Below are 16,823 nucleotides of genomic sequence, written 5' to 3' on the forward strand. Positions count from 1 at the left end.
GGGTTACAGTGGTTAAAGGTGCATTGGTTTCGATTTGATGTTATTGATCTTGTTTGATCTTCAGAGGAAACTGATCGATTGCAATGGACAACATTCTGTGAATAAACAACGCGAGAAGGAGGACATCTTGAAAAGATTAGGCCCAGATTTCTCCTGGACAACAGAACATCTCAGACCTTTTACTCTTTGGAAAGCAAAGCGGAATAATGAAGTTAGAGGACTTTTGTGTGTGTGTGTGTGTGTGTGTGTGTGTGTGTGTGTGTGTGGTGCGTGTGCGTGTGTGTGTGTCTGTGCATATTTGTGGTTGTTGGAGTGTGAGTGTGTACTAGGACATTGACTTCCGATCGAAACCATGGCTTCCTTCCTTCTCTAATCCCTGAATGTGTTTGTGTGTGTGTGTGTGTGTTTGTTCACGAGTGTCAATGTGTGTATACAGTATGTGTGCGTGCATGTGTGTGTTTCTGCCTGTATTTGTGTGTTTCTACCTGTATGTGTGTGTTTCTGCCAAACATATATATGTGTGTCTGTGCGTGTGCGTGCATGGCCCCGGCTCGGCTCTTGGCCACAACCAATATGGAGACACACCAAGATCTAAGTGCAAAAGTAATCATCAATTATTGATGAACAGAAGTTAACCAAAAATAATGGTGTAACCAAGGTCAAATGGTGTTCTGAGAGGGAGAGAGCCACGGGCAAACTGGTGAGCCTCATATCTGCAGCCAGCCCCACCCACCAGGAACCACCTGAGAGGAGAGAGAGACAGGGAGGAGCAAACACAACGATTGTGCGGCTCCACAACAGCACACAACGACAGCCAAGAGGGCCGCCACACTGTCTTCAAGGGTGGGGTTCGGGGTGCCAGAGAAGGTAGGTGATAGGGTGGATCCACCCGGGACTTAGGGCCGCTAGATTATAGAAAAAATCGTTATCACGATTATTTTGGTCAGTATTGAAATCACGATTATTCAAACGATTATTTTTGAGTTTGAAAACATGATGTATTTAGTCAGCATGTCTCTCCCAAAAACGCTTTGCAACTGAGTACTTCTGAGTACTACTACAGATATTTACCCCGCTGTTCCGCACTTTCTTTTAAACATTTAATGAAAAAAAAATAGATAAATCGAAAAACTCGATCATATTAGTTTTGTCATCGTTTGACGCTAAGATCGAAATCACAATCAAAATCCGATGAATCGCCCGGCCCTACCGGGACGGACCCAGAGGAGGAGGCCAGAGGAGGCCTGATCCTCGGCCTCTCTGCCTCACACCGGCCTTCCCCGGGCCCACAGCACTCCCACCGGTAGAGCTGCTGGCTTATATTATTATGCAGGGTTTCCCACAGCGCTCCACAGCTTAGGCGGCCGCCTAGGCAACACACGCCAACCGGCTGAACTACATCATCATTAAAATATTGTTTTGAATACTTGAAAAGTTAAAATTGAACAATGTCTTTCACTGTTTTTGTTTCAGGTCTGATGGCAAACCCCACCACCTTAACTAACACATTTTCTGCGGAGTAACCCTTTTATGTATTGCAATTATTATTCCTCTCATGGCGATGGTGCAGATGTTTCTGGGGATAATGACTTTACTGATGATTACAAGGTTGCTTTTGATCTTTCTGATGATACAGATGAGGATGATGAAGATGATGAAGTTGCTGATTCTAATTGTGTTGCTTTTGATGTTTCTGATGATGATGGTTTTGATGATTAGCAGCAGCGCTATTACTGTTTAGCGCTGTTTAACGAACACTACGATATTTCTAAATATTAAATTCAAGCTTTTATGTTTATGTTGATGAAAAACAACTGTAATAACATCAAAAGCAGGGTGAAATTCAAAATTGGAAACATATTCAGTGATATTTATATTCAGTGAACCGCAATCAGCCACATGCTATGGTCATTTTTTGTACTGATGTATTAAGAGTGTTATTTCAAACACCAACATTATAATAAAGCATCCGCATAAACCATGAATAGCACGTGCGTGTGTTTTGTATTCTAATATGGAAATGTCTTTCGGGTGTGGTTTCCATACAAGTAAGTAATGTGTGCGCTCCATTTTAAAAGCAGACACACTTCGGTCCCTATCTCAGTTATTAAACTGAGGACGACATCGGGGACTGAGGACATTTTCAAGGTTCCATAACGGGGATGGGCTTAATGCCTGGTAATCTGGTGTTCATAGCGCTCAGATGTCCAGGAGTGGCAGTAGGTTTGGGTTCACTTGGCCCAGTCCTGAGAGCCTGGGACGCAGCGATGCAGATGAGCTTAGAGTTCAATCTCCTGGATTCTGCATTCCTTGGTGGACCACCCAAAAGCCCCCGAAAACACCCCTGCGCCTTGTCCCTGATCTCCCCTGCACACACACGCACACACGCACACACACAAAGACAACCACGCACACACACACACGCGCGCACACACACAAATAGACAAACGCACACACACACACAAACTAGACAACCACACACACAATCACACACGCACACACACACACACGCACACACACACACACACACACACGCACACACAAACACACACACACACACACACACATACATATACATACACACACTAAAAACACCCACACACCCACACTCACACACACTAACAATACACACAGACACACTCGAGAACAAATATATACAAACATTCACACACTCACACACACATTAAAAAAAAAAAAACACACACACACTCAAAAGGAAGCACATACACAAACACTGGCCTCAAAAAGAAAATGTGTCCCTAAGTACGAAGGAGGGGGCGAACTTCAAACGAGGGGGTCTAATCTGAGGGAGCCTGAGGATCTACTCGTGTGCATCTGTTCTACAGCCTCGGACCTCCAGTCGGACCTCCAGTGGGCCCTCTCCTGGACATCTGGTACCGGTCCACCGGTCTAGCCTGAGTTCTGAGAACGTGTCACCGTGCTGCCATTTTGGGCTGGACTCTCTCCTTCTCCATTGTGGAGAGGACACTCCAAAGAGTCACATGGTACGATGAACATGTGATTTAGAGGAGGATGCTTTGGTGGATCTCATTACGACCTGATTCCCCCCCCCCCCCGTGCTATTAAAGTATTGTTTGATATCGTGGGAAAGAGTGGGATGTTTTCTATTGAAACTGGACAAAGTTAAGGCTTCCATTATTTTGTTTCATTATCATCCGTATTTGGTTCCTTCTTCAAATTACACAGAATTGTTTTCCTGAAAGGGATCTTCGTTTACATTCTTCTACAAACTTTGTGATAAGCCACGGAGACAATGTTTGATGGCTACATTGGCAAACCCAGACACGCACTCACGCACACATGCATCCACGCACACTCTGATTTTCACCAAGCGATGAAGGGAGATGTCTCTGGTGTCTTTAACATTTATATTGACTTTTTTATTGAAGCAACCACTTTAATAGAAATCTTTCCATAAAAACAATCTTAGCCCACTCCACGCCTGACACCATATATAAAAATTAAAACCAGGTTTAAACCAAAATAGTATTTATATTATGGGAAGCATTGCTCGTTCTGCAAAATAAAAGTCTCCTTGGTGTTGATGTGTGACTGGGTCAGATAGTTGGAGAGGAGAGTTGCAACAGCTAACCTTTTTTTGGATTGTGTATGAAAAGGGCCATCATATGATACCAGAGCTTCATGAGTTAGTATTTAGTTAGTAAAAACAAATTCTTAATTTTTCTGCCAAACAGCCAAATGGTCACATATTGTTGACCGTTGAATTCTGAACCATCGTTTCAGAATTCGATTTTGTTCGATTTTGTTCTAATTCTAACCCTAACCCTAACTATTTCAATTCCCAGAACTATAAACCTACTATTATATTTTAAAACCCCTGCAATACACATCACTCAGGCATGTGAGTGGACCTAGTACTATTGGAGGGAAGGTCCACCACTCTATCTTCACACAAAAACAACACCAGACTGCCAGCTTCCCCATCCACTTGTGACCCTGAAGCTTTGTTTGAAAGCACGACCCATACTTACCACTCTCTGAGTTATTGAAGGACCCTTACCCAATTGATACCCTCCTCTTGTCTGAGGGTCACAAAACCAGGCGCTTTCCCTCCCAGACAGGTTGCAGCCCTGACAGCCATGACCCCATCACCCCCAACACCTCTCTCTATTAGCCTCCACGTGTCCGACATGGAGACCCTTCCTCTCCCAGGTCATGGTCAGCTCTTTCCACCGGGTTTGAGGCCTTCAAGAGCCCTTAACCTGGGTAATTTGACACCCGTCAGGTCCCCGTGTTCATTATCCTGTGCTGCAGCATAATGAGTGAATTTGCTTTATATGGTATATATAATGTAGGGTATATTCTAAGAAGGTATCCTCTTCCTTGAAATCAGTACTCTGTTCTAAAATAACTGTGTGTGTATTGTTGTCTAGTTGTGTGTGTGTGTGTGTGTGTGTGTGTGTTTTAAGTGTGTGCGAGTGTGTGTATGCATATGTATGTGTGTGCCTAGTTGTGTGTTTGTCTGTGTGTGTGTGTGTGTGTGTGTGTTACTACCATTATAACTTAACTGTAACATCACAATACTATACTATTAGAATAACATAAATTGGTGAATCAATAGCAATTGATTTGTAATAACCCGATAAAGTAATTTTGGATTAATAAATTCATTATATCAAAGTTTTTGAATCCCCCTTATTTTGCATGATGGACTAACTATTCAACAATATAATACAATATAATATAATAATATTTAAAGTGGCGATCTCATAGCTCTCCGTTTCGTTGTCTTTGGCGACATCTTTGGCAGTAAGTGGTAATTGTTCCCATAGGACAATTGTAAATCTTCCAGATTGCCACTTGAAGGTTCACAGATGTTTTTCCACCCATTTTCAATATGTCAGTGAATAATGAGGTTTAATAGGAGGAAGACTGAGCTTATTATTAAGTTTAGAGCAAAAGGCGCCCAAAGTATAAAATATATAAACTTTATTCAAGACAAGAGGCAGTCCTTGATTAACATCAATAAGTCTCAACTACATTGGTACGGTCTCATTAAAAAACTTTCTAAGCCGAGGTTAGAAATAAATACTGGGGTATTTATTTTGTCAACTTTCGATGAGAGCTTTGAGTCCAAGATAAACAAAGCGAAAAGCTTGATTCCAGCCTTGTAAATAAAAAGCATTTGACTATAAACACACACACACACAAACACACGTGTGTACGTGTGTGTGTATGCTGCCATTACCCCACTGTACTGACTGCCAGGCTGTGTATGACACACAGGATGTAGACATCGCCATAGCGATGGTCAAGACAGCATGACCCCCCCCCCCCCCCCCCCCCCCGGGCGGGGGGGCGGTTCGGGTTTCAGTCGCTGCAGCACCTTGCCGGGGCGGATGGTCATCCGACATGTGGCCTTCCCTTGAAGGCTACCCAAAACCACATGTGTGAACACACCAACCCCCCTTCTCTATATCTCTCTCTCAACCGCCCACACAGACGCACACAAGCCCATGGGCCGAGCGCACACACATACACTCACATGCAGAACACATCTATATACACGCGACCACAGAAACACACACGCGGTTTGATGGAGCGAGCGCGTACGCACACATATGTACACACATGCGGCACATATCTTTATACACCCCCACACACACACAGTCTGGGTGGACCAAGCGTATACACACACACACACACGCACACACACAAACACACACACACACACACTCACACACACACACACACACACACACACACACACACACACACACACACACACACACACACACACACACACACTCACACACACACACACACACACACACACACACGATAAATCATGCCCTCTGTTAATGACTGCGGTAGACCGCTTCAGAACACAAGGCTTGCTATCAAGTGTGTGTTTACATAAAGTCCCCCAAGTTAAGGCTCTTTGCACAGCAAATATGTTAATGTTAAACTTGTGTGTGTGTGTGTGTGTGTGTGTGTGTGTGTGTGTGTGTGTGTGTGTGTGTGTGTGTGTGTGTGTGTGTGTGTGCGTGTGTGTGTGTGTGTGTGTGTGTGTGTGTGTGTCTATGTGTACGAGCATGTAGGATAAATGAGACTCTTAATGTGTCTGGACCAACCAGGCCAACACCAGTGTTTCATGTTGAGGCCAAATGCATAAGTGCCTCGAGGTGTAGTACCACGAGTGGCCACTAGTAGGCTATTGCCGAGACCATAGACGGCATAAAATATGTGATATTGAAGGAAACATGAAGATTTTTCTCATATCATAACAACTTATAGCAAACAATAGATAGGCTTTTTTTTTTCATGCTTCTCAGGTAATACTCTGAGTTGAACTATTATATTTCTGGTTTGTACTTTATATTTTTAATACTGGGTATTAAAGCTAATACTGCTAAACAATATCGGAATTGGCCTACAAACAGAAGTCCGGCCCAAATTTATTTTTATAGTTGAAATGTTGAACGTTCTTCCTGAGCAATGGGGAGGCCTTTATCATTTTACTGTAGCTACTCTAGCTACTTTCGGCTACTTAATGTGTTTCCTTCTGCTGGAATCAAACATTGCTGTTTTGTATTCTAAGGCTGTTCCCTTTTAAGGCTTCTAGAAGTTGAGCCTATACTTCAGATGTGTTTGCTTGGATTGACACTCCAGGAAACACACCTGTGGGTGATTTTACCTGTTTATGTATGAGGGTGTGGCTTTGTTTACGCATGCGTCAAGACATACAGCCGCAACTCTTTGTGTACGTAGGAAACGGCTGTGCACCTGCGTCACACTTAGCCAGTAGGCAAGCAGGTGTGTGTGTGTGTGTGTGTGAGTGTGTGTGGGTGTGTGTGTGTGTGTGTGTGTGTGTGTGTGTGTGTCTGTGGTGGAGAATGTGCTCAAGGTTTACCCAGGGTGTCTTTGGACTGAGGTTTTCCAGCTTTTCCCTTCACCCCCATTCACTTATCAATCAGGTGAATGATTCACCCATGGAGCAACTCATCACTCGTTCTCCTTTCAACCCACCTCGCCATTACCAACACGTAGTTCCCATCGGCAGACCGTCCGGTCGAAGGACTCCCCTGGCCGAGGTTAGAAGTAAATACTGTGGTGTTTATTTTGTTAATGTTCTCTGTAGCTTTGGGACCAATAAACGAAATGAAAAGTTTTATTATCTCCTTGGAATACAACTTTTTGGATTGCACTAACACACACTCTCAAAAGTGTATACACACACCTACACACACAGTGTCCTTTGAGGGAAAGGCTCAGGCTTAGTGAGTGTGTGTGTATAGATATCAGGGTCAGCTCCGCATCCTGTTTATACTGGAGGGCTCCACTCCCATGAGCTGGGAGCTGTCTGGGGCTCCGTTACCAGCATTACAGTCCCACTAACGTCCCCTCCTCCTGCTGCTGCTGACGTACGCCATCGCACCGGGATGGCCCAAAGACGGAGAGATGGAGGGATGGATGGAGGGATGGAGGGAGGGATGGATAGATAGAGGGCTATAGATAGATCCACCCGAATAGACACACAGACAGACTGGCAGACATACAGACGATAGATAGATAGATAGATAGATAGATAGATAGATAGATAGATAGATAGATAGATAGATAGATAGATAGATAGATAGATAGATAGATAGATAGATAGATAGACAGATAGATAGATATCGATATTGATGGATCGAGACGGATGAAATCAAACCCCCACCCCCCCCTTCTTACTGGTATCTTCCTAATATTTCCAGTGTGAACACCTGTTCTCCCAGTACCCCCTAACCCCCTTCTCCATTTTGTGGTGGACCAGCAGCTGTCAGATGAGAAGGGGGACCCCCGCGCGGCCGGGGGGTGTTTATGAGGGCAGGTCGTGGCTGCAGCCCCTCGACTATGTCACCCCCACAGCACCCTGATCTGGGAACCGAAAGACACGTCCCCACACACACTCACACAGCGCTCAGCAAAACTAGATAAGAAGTGCCTTCAGATTACCGCTTTGAATTTGACTGTTTGGACTGTTTGGAAATTGATTTTTAGAGGAAAAATAAATAAATAAATGAAAGATAAAGAGTCTGAAAATGGCATGAGATCTGGGAGAGGCCAACAGCGAGCTCTACTAACCCATCGAGGGCGAAATCTTACTTCATTTTTTTGATTATTGTTCCTCTCAAATGCATTAAAACTAAATTAACAAGACTGTTTTGAACATTTTCGGAACGGAAAGTATAGATATTTGTGGTAAAATGTAGGGAGTAAAAGTAAAAAACGATCGGAATGGCAGCGGTTTTTGAGCGATCGGATCGGCTGGGGGTTTCAAGCGATCAGATCAAATTGCACGAAAAGAAGCAGAACAACAACAAGAAGACCGAGGAAAAGAAACATTCGCATCACAACATTCGTTGTGATGTGAACACCTGCTGAGAGAGAACAAAAATAGGATGACTCTGCTCAGCTCCCAAGCAAAAACGGTTTTCCCAATTTACAGTAGGCCGCTCAACCCCTAGGCCCATACCGGTACACACAGCTCCATGTCAGCTGCCGGATCGCTCTTCGCGCCGACAACCGTGGAGGATGAATTTAATCATTTAGAACGCCCGTTCCTATCGCCCACTCCCCCCCTGTCATTACGTTTAGAAAGCTGGTTCACCGCCGCCCACTCTCCACACATACCTCTCCGCGATAAGATGAGGTTGTCTGGGTGATAGGGCTTGATGGGCCCCTGGGAGCCCCCTACATTTCAATCCCGACCTGAGGGGAAGGGGTTTCCACATAGAGAAGCCCCCTTTGAGCTCATAACAATAATAATGATCATAATATTAAAGTGGTTTATATCTGCTTGCAACAGGGAGAGAGCTCAGACATGAAGCTGCACTTCTAATCTCTGCGTCGGGATTGATGGAAGGAGAGCGGGCATGATTTGATGTGTGTGTGTGTGTGTGTTTGTGTGTCTGAGTGGGTGTGTGCGAGTGTGTGGATGTGCGTGCTTGTGTGCGTGCGTCAGTACGTGTGTGTGGCATGTGTGTGTGTGTGTGTGTGTGTGCATGTAACCCAGGGATTCGTCTGGAAATGATTACTGAGATGATTTTGAAAGGAGAAGGAGAAATACCTCTGACAGTTCCAAGAAGCCGCCAAGCCGAATGCAATTAGATTCACTTTGTGTGTCATGCTAGTGAATCATGATTGTCTTGACAAAAGGACAAACCTTCACAATACTCCTCACAGCATGGGGTGACCAGGGTCTGATGGAATCCCATTATAGGTCATGACACTAGTGTTTCCCTGTGTAGAGTAGCATTTGAAACAGACGAGCCGTTACTGCCAGATTGGGGAGTTTCAAAGAGGATCTACACATCTTTACTTTCTAAACCCTCTGCCTTGATAAGAATTTAAGCATGTTCAATTACAATTACAATTTCCAAATGGATTTAAGTAGGTGAATTGAGGCACACACACAAAAATGTATTTCTTTGAGCGATCTGATTGGCTCCATTTTTTTATATATATTTTTTCGACCGATCGGATTTAATTATTTTCATATTCTTATTGTTCTGGGATCTGGGATCTGGGCAAAAAAATTCGAGCAATTTGATTGGCTGTGGTTATCGAGCGATCTGATTGGCTTTTGCTTGATTCATTTTTTTGGATTGATCTGATTTTTTTTCGAGGGATCTGATGGCTGTGGTTTTCAAGGGATGTGATTGGCTCACTTTTAAAAATACGTTTCAAGGGATCTGATTGGCGGGAGGCGCTTTGTGTCTGGCTCTCTAAGATAAACACTTACATACCTGACAATTTGTTTCTCCTGGGCATTCTGAGTGCTGGGGAAGTAATTGCTCTCATGATCTTTCTAGATATTGTTCTCTTGGTTAGCTCTTCATACAGAGCTGAAATCTCTTCCAGCTTTGACTCATACAGGTGTTAGCGTGTTGCTCCACTGTTCAATCACAAAAGCAGACTCTTGAATCAGTTTTTGATGAGCAAGCTCCCTCACGATTTGCTCAGTTATCTGCTGTTGGAAGCCTCTGACAGTTGTGAATATCCATGATTTCCAAAAATTCTTCTTGATCAACACCTTCAAAACCTAACGATAAGATTCAAAGATCACTTGCTCTGGACACTGAAACATACTTGAAAAAGCTGTCCACAAGCTCACTCTCCATATAGCCCAAAGCAGCCTGCTCCAGAAGTACAGGTGCAAGTTTTACAGGAAGGTACTTCTCTTTTTCGCCAGCCAAACGCGATTATTCTGCCTACACTTTCCCATTATTTTTGTGCCAAAATCATGATGGTACTTTGAGCCATTTCCCATAGGGCACTGCTCAAGTCCTTCCAAAATTCTGACAATACTTCCCTCAAAACACCTTCATCATCCACAGCTTTTTCAAGCTTTCCATCTGGAAGAAGATCTGGTCTGTCATGTGTATTTCCACCTTCTTGTGCAGTTGCATCACTATTCTCCAGATTTATGTCATTGACAATGTCTCACTTCTGGGTTGTAAATAGAAACCTTTACTTTGCATACAGCTCCCCGACGTATGCTATCCTCTACTGAATGCAGCTGAAAGTTAGTTGAAACAAGGTCAAAAATCAGTGACAATCCCCCGCTTTTTCAATGAAGTTCTGTTTTACTTTCCTCCACCCTTTTTTATGCCTACCCTTCTCTGAAATGCGTCTATATCCCATCTTGAGTCTTCTCTTATTCTTCTGAGCATTCTATGGAGGAGGTTGATGACACTTTCTCAGACACATGATCACCATTACTTCTTGAGACCCTTCCGATGGCTGGGTTGTTTTACTTTCTGTCTGCAGTTTCTAAAAACAGCCAGTCGATCCCCACACAATGGCAGACCCTCTCAGCTGCTCGTCTGTCACGTGGTGTATGACACTGGAATCAATCTAAAATGAAGAAATCGATTTTTTGTCAGATCAAGTGCATTATACCTGCTGTATATACCGCACCAGATATTATTGACAAAGAACTTCCAAACGTTTGTGTTTTTTAATGTTTATGTGTGATTGGTCAAACTTTAGCATTTCCTATATTAACTACCTTCTCCTGTTCGATTCGTGGCAAATGCCGTGACCTTAAGTTAAATACAATTAAAGGTTAAATGTGACCTTTAATAAATTTAGTCGATCATTGGTGTTTGTCTCTTGTCAGAAAGTTAGTAGGTTATGGACCAGAAAATGCAGAAGACTATATTTTAGAGCAGATAAAAAAAAAGAAGCATTTTAAATGCCGAAACAACCTTCATATTCCAATTTCCACCTAAAATAAAAATTATGTCAGCCATGTTTGGTTATCAGCGATAGCACTGTCCATGTCAATCACCAGAGTAATGATCAAACAAACAATTTTCTGGCGAGACCTGAAAGAATAACTATTCGTAGGGGCTTGTTGTGGGCCTACAGGGAATGATCGGTATTGCGTTGGCATGTGCCCCAGAATAGCTAGCTAAACTGGAAAGCGGCAAAGGATAACTCGACCACATCACAGCGTCGATGTTGTCGCTGCCTTTGAGTAACATAAAGTAACTCACCGTAGCAGTGGCCCCGACACTGTCTTCATTCACCCTCTAGTGGCGCGACCGTCACAGTCGAGCTACGGGTCATTGAAAGGTATAATGTCAAAGCTCTTACAACAATGTTGTAATTTGTTTAGCTGACTGATTTAAATACTTTACAATTATATCTAACATTTACAAAGGTCACCTGTGATAGTTACCTTATTCAAGATTGCGTCAGGCCAGCCAGCGAGGTGATGAACGGACTTCTGAAGACTTTTTATCGTTTTATCTCATAGTTATGACCTTTTATTTTGAAACTCTGGATATTTTTATCATCAAGACTACGTTCTCATCTTCTTTTTTATTTTTACTGGCGGAAATGGGCTTCCGTATGCATATGAGGTGATAATGATGAGAACATAATTCAATGTACATTTATAGCATTCAACCCAGCACAGTTGGGGTTTGGACAGAGGCTTTTTGATAGCAGCAACACAAAGCAGAGCAAAGGATAGGTAGAGGAGATAGAGAGATAGAGAGAGGTAGAGAGTGAGAGAGAGGATGGGGTGGAGGTGGGGGGGGTAAGGTAGGAATGGGAGCAGGATCACAGTCTGTGCTTTGTTTGTTAAAGGACACACACCCACACTCACACACACACATAAACACACTCCAACCCCCCCATACACACACACGCACACACACACACACTCACACACAAAGAGACACACACACGCACACACACACAACCACACACACAAAGAGACACACACACACAAAGAGACACACACACGCACACACACAACCACACACACACTCTCACACACAAAGAGACACACACACGCACACAACGACACACACACACACACATGTGCACACACATACACAAACACACACACACAGACACACACAAACGCACACACACACACTGGTTATCTCTGGCTGGTGGGAGATGAGAGGCGACGGGAGGATAAGATGAGGGGAGAGTTCTGAACCATCTCATATTTACTCTGCACGCCGTCGAAACATGTCGCTGGATTTCTAATCGCATGGTCCATTGCGATTAACCCTCTCCTTCCTTCTGCTTTAAAATATCTTACATGCCTAGAGTCGCAGGTTGGTGCGCAGAAATAAATAAAAAAACATCCCGGAATGTGATGTGATTGCCAACGACATTTAAATGAATAATTAGTATAAAAAAGATATATGAATTTGACTTATTTCATACATTTGGTTAAATCAATACGTGAGGGTGCTCTGGGAAAACCAAAACATAAAGCACCGTTTGTGAATTTAAAAACTCGATGAATCAGATACACATAATCATTATAAGGCTGTCTTCATCACAAGAATCTGGGGTTTGGTCTATATCTATTACAAGTAATCAAACCAAAAGTCCCAGGATGACCCAATCACTGCAAACCCACCTGCTTGACACGGACCAGTCGGTTTATATGACCACGACACAAAAACACACTGTTCCCTTGTCTTTTAATCATTTTCTCCACTATCTGCCAGCTGCATCCCGAGAGATTTCATCTGAATGCTTCTGTTCATATGCCGGCCCACCGATGGGGTGGACACAGCCTGCACCTTGACCTCCACTGCGGGGGGAAACATCCCCATTCCGATCTTTTTTGACTTCCCCGACATTTTTGAGGACCGGTAATGCAACAAAAGTATTTATTTTAAAAGGGGTAACCCCAAAGTCAAAAAAAATCAAATAAAAATTAAAATTGTTCTGGAGCCACGATTCGCCTGTCTACTCCGTCTCCATGCTCAACCGGAAGTCCAAACATCCCCATTCCATCCATGGCACCTTATCACCGCTGGGACCAACCTGCCTCCATCTTACCCCAGGAGATGAGCACGACAAGATGAGCTGCAAATGGCGATTAAGCGAGTTTGTGGGACCACGCGTGTAAGTAAGAAGCCAACTCTTATATCAGAAAACTAGCGGAGGGATGCCCTCGTGGCTCCCGGGGTAGAGCACGCACCAAATAGGCCCAGTCCTGAACACAGCGACGCGGGTTCGAATCCTGCCCGTGTTCCTTTGCTGTACGACCTCCCCTCTATCTCCCATACCTTTCCTCTCTATCTCATTCTACAATAAAATGTAAAAATAAATCTTTAAAAAAATGACATATAGCAGAGCCTGAAGGTTCCCCTTTGACCTCTCCAGCGTCCCACAGAGAGGTCGTCGTGTGAGCCGACCACACACGACAACGCGGATCTTATCCCGACGGTCCACCCACACCTCACCCCCATTCCCAGTGCATGTGAGTACTCGTCTCGTGGCCCCGTGGTGGCTTTCCGCAGCTGTGGTGAAGGTGCGCATCATGCCGTACTCGTAATAACCCAGAAAGGAATGGAGGCCAACAGGCCAGATTCCAGACCTCAGAGTGGCGGTATGAAGAGGAACGCTGGCACGATGTGGATCTCTGGGGCTGGAACATCTGGCCGGGCGGCGAACAATGAGCTCTAACAGACACAGGCACGGCGGTGGGGGTGCCTTCCCCTGATTGGTCGCCGAGGCTAGGCTCCGTGCGGCGCTGATGGGGGGCCCTGATAACCTCCGGGGACGGCCGAGGCAACAGGGAAGTCTTTTAACCCGAAGCGGCCCTGTCAAGGTGAGGCCGCCCCGCAGCAACAACAAGGCCTACCTTTGTCAGGGCGGGGCGGACGCGCAGGGTCAACGTTAATAAACGCGGCCCCCCGTCGGAGGTTCGATGTGAAACAGGGAGGGGGGGTGGGGGTGTGTACACACAGCAGTTCCTCTGTCAGAGGTGATGAGTGACCCCTGACTAGCCCATCCCCCCCCACCACCTCCATTACCCAACCCCAGACAGAAATTCCAGCGCTCACCCTCAACTTGGAACATGGTTCCCCTGAACTCCATGAAATGCAGGTGAACTGTTAACGAACCGCTCTTTGGTTAACATGACCACATAGCACCCCCCCCCACACACACACACACACACACCCCTACTTCCTGCTTTGAGGCCCACGCCCTCTGACCTCAAAGAATCTAATCGACTCTCAGCTCCGGGGCGAGCCGTTTAAACATTACCTGGAGACAGACAGCTGTGATGGATTGCATTTATCACAGAGCGAGAGCGAGAGAGATGAGAGGGGGAGAGAGAGAGAGAGAGGGAGAGAGAGAGAGAGCGAGAGAGAGAGAGAGAGGAGAGAGAGAGAGACAGAAACAGAGAGAGAGAGAGAGACAAAGAGAGAGAGAGAGAGAGAGAGAGAGAGAGAGAGAGAGAGAGAGAGAGAGAATCAGCAGCATAAAATGTTGAGCGTAAAGGAGGGCGGGGAATAGCAGGCGACTGTCAGCCAGAAGTGCTTAAAGGACTGAAGTGTACTATTCCAGATGGGACTCGTACCGGCCCCTGAAGCAGCTTATGAATTTCAGCAACGCTGATTAAAAGGCAGTGAGGAGAACCTCGAAGAACCTCCCAAATCTCCTCCCAGGCTTGTGTAGGACACGGAATCGCTTGTACACAGACGTTTTGTTCTACCAGTCTGCGTGCGTGTAGGTGTGCGTGAATCTCAACGTGTGTGCACGCAGGGGGATTTCGCACGCTTATGTATACATAAAACGACATGCATGCGTATGCATGCGCATGTGCACACGTGTGTTTGTGCGTTTGCGTTTGTTTGTGCGTGTGAGTGTGCTTGTTTATGCGCGTGTGTGTTTGTGCATGTGTGCCAGTTTACTTGTGTGTGTGTGTGTGTGTGTGTGTGTGTGTGTGTGTGTGTGAGCTGAGAGGAGATGAATGTAATTAAAGTGTTTTAATTAGATGCTGCTCTTTTCTGGGAAGCCTGTGGCAACGCTGGGTGGAGCCAGAGGGAGAGAGGAGAGCTGTGGTCTCCACGGGGGAACAACCGACCACCAGAGTAATGGCAACCGGCTGTTTAGCGCACACACGCATGGGCGCACGAATGCGCACACACATGGCGCAATCACACCAACGCACGCGCATACACACGCATGCATCTACGCGCGAACGTATGCACACACACACATGGCGCAATCACACGAACGCACGCGTGCATGTACGCGTGCACGCATATACACACACAAATACAAATACTTTTCAGAAACACAATACACACAAACGCAGACACACTCACACAGACATATGCTAGAGACGAAGACGGACAAACACACACACACACACTCACTGACTTCAAAATCCGACTGGATATAGACGCAAACACACTGCTGACACAAAAAGTGTACTGGATCTATATTCATGCACACACACACAAATGCATTTACATACACACCAATGTGTTTGTATGCACATGCAAGTGCATGTGCCACCCTCGCTAACGTGTACACACACACACACACACACACACACATTACATGTTATACCATACTAAGTAGAATTTTTTTACATGTTTTGCATATTGTAGCAGAATTAATTGTATGTAGCTTTGAGATATGTCATTTGGTGCTATTTGTTTTAGGGTTTGCTGATTGCCACCAATATTGTCATTCTTGTACACACAAAAGGATGCATGCTCATTATAAGGGAAGACCTCTAAAAGTTTAAAACATATTGAATGTATCCACATACAGGTAGATACATTTTCAACATTTTGGAAAAATGTGTTCAAATTAATGGAACTCATTCACTGACATCATAAATTAATGTGTTGTATCAGAAATACAACAAAATAATAAAACAAGGGATGTGTTCAAGACAAATTACCTTTTGAAGGAACATCTTTGAAGTTTGAAAAGACACAATAATACAAATAAAGGCCAGGACTTTCTAGTGCTTTTCTAAAACAAACAAAAGCATGAAACCAACAGTTCAGGTGCTACGATCCATCTGCTTGAGGGTCACAAACACACACTCATTTGTGAAGTTGATATCATCAAACATACATTCAATGGACAGTTGGGCCAGCTAAACAAACTGAACAGGCACACTGACAGACACAAATATAGGAAACTCTCTCTCACACACACAAACTCACACAATTCTGAAAAAGTAAGATAAAAATATAGAGCCATACAGTATAAAAACAGACACTCCCTATAGAACATATAGGCTCCAAATCATTCATGGTAAAAAAAAAGAACACTGTTGATACCTGTGGTAGAGAAATATCTGTCCCACTTGCACATAAATTCTCTTAAATAGTGATGATGTGCACATTTGCTTGCATGCACATGCGTGCAAGCTCATGCATACATATACACAAATAAGCGCTGATGCAAATGAAGGCAGGCTGGAGATCACTTGCACTCGCGCACAGCCCCCCCGTCACTGATGCACAGTCCACACGCACAGGGAGGGTTGAGTACACGCA

The sequence above is a fragment of the Pollachius pollachius genome (assembly GCF_949987615.1).
Source record: "Pollachius pollachius genome assembly, chromosome: 14".
NCBI lineage: Eukaryota > Metazoa > Chordata > Actinopteri > Gadiformes > Gadidae > Pollachius > Pollachius pollachius.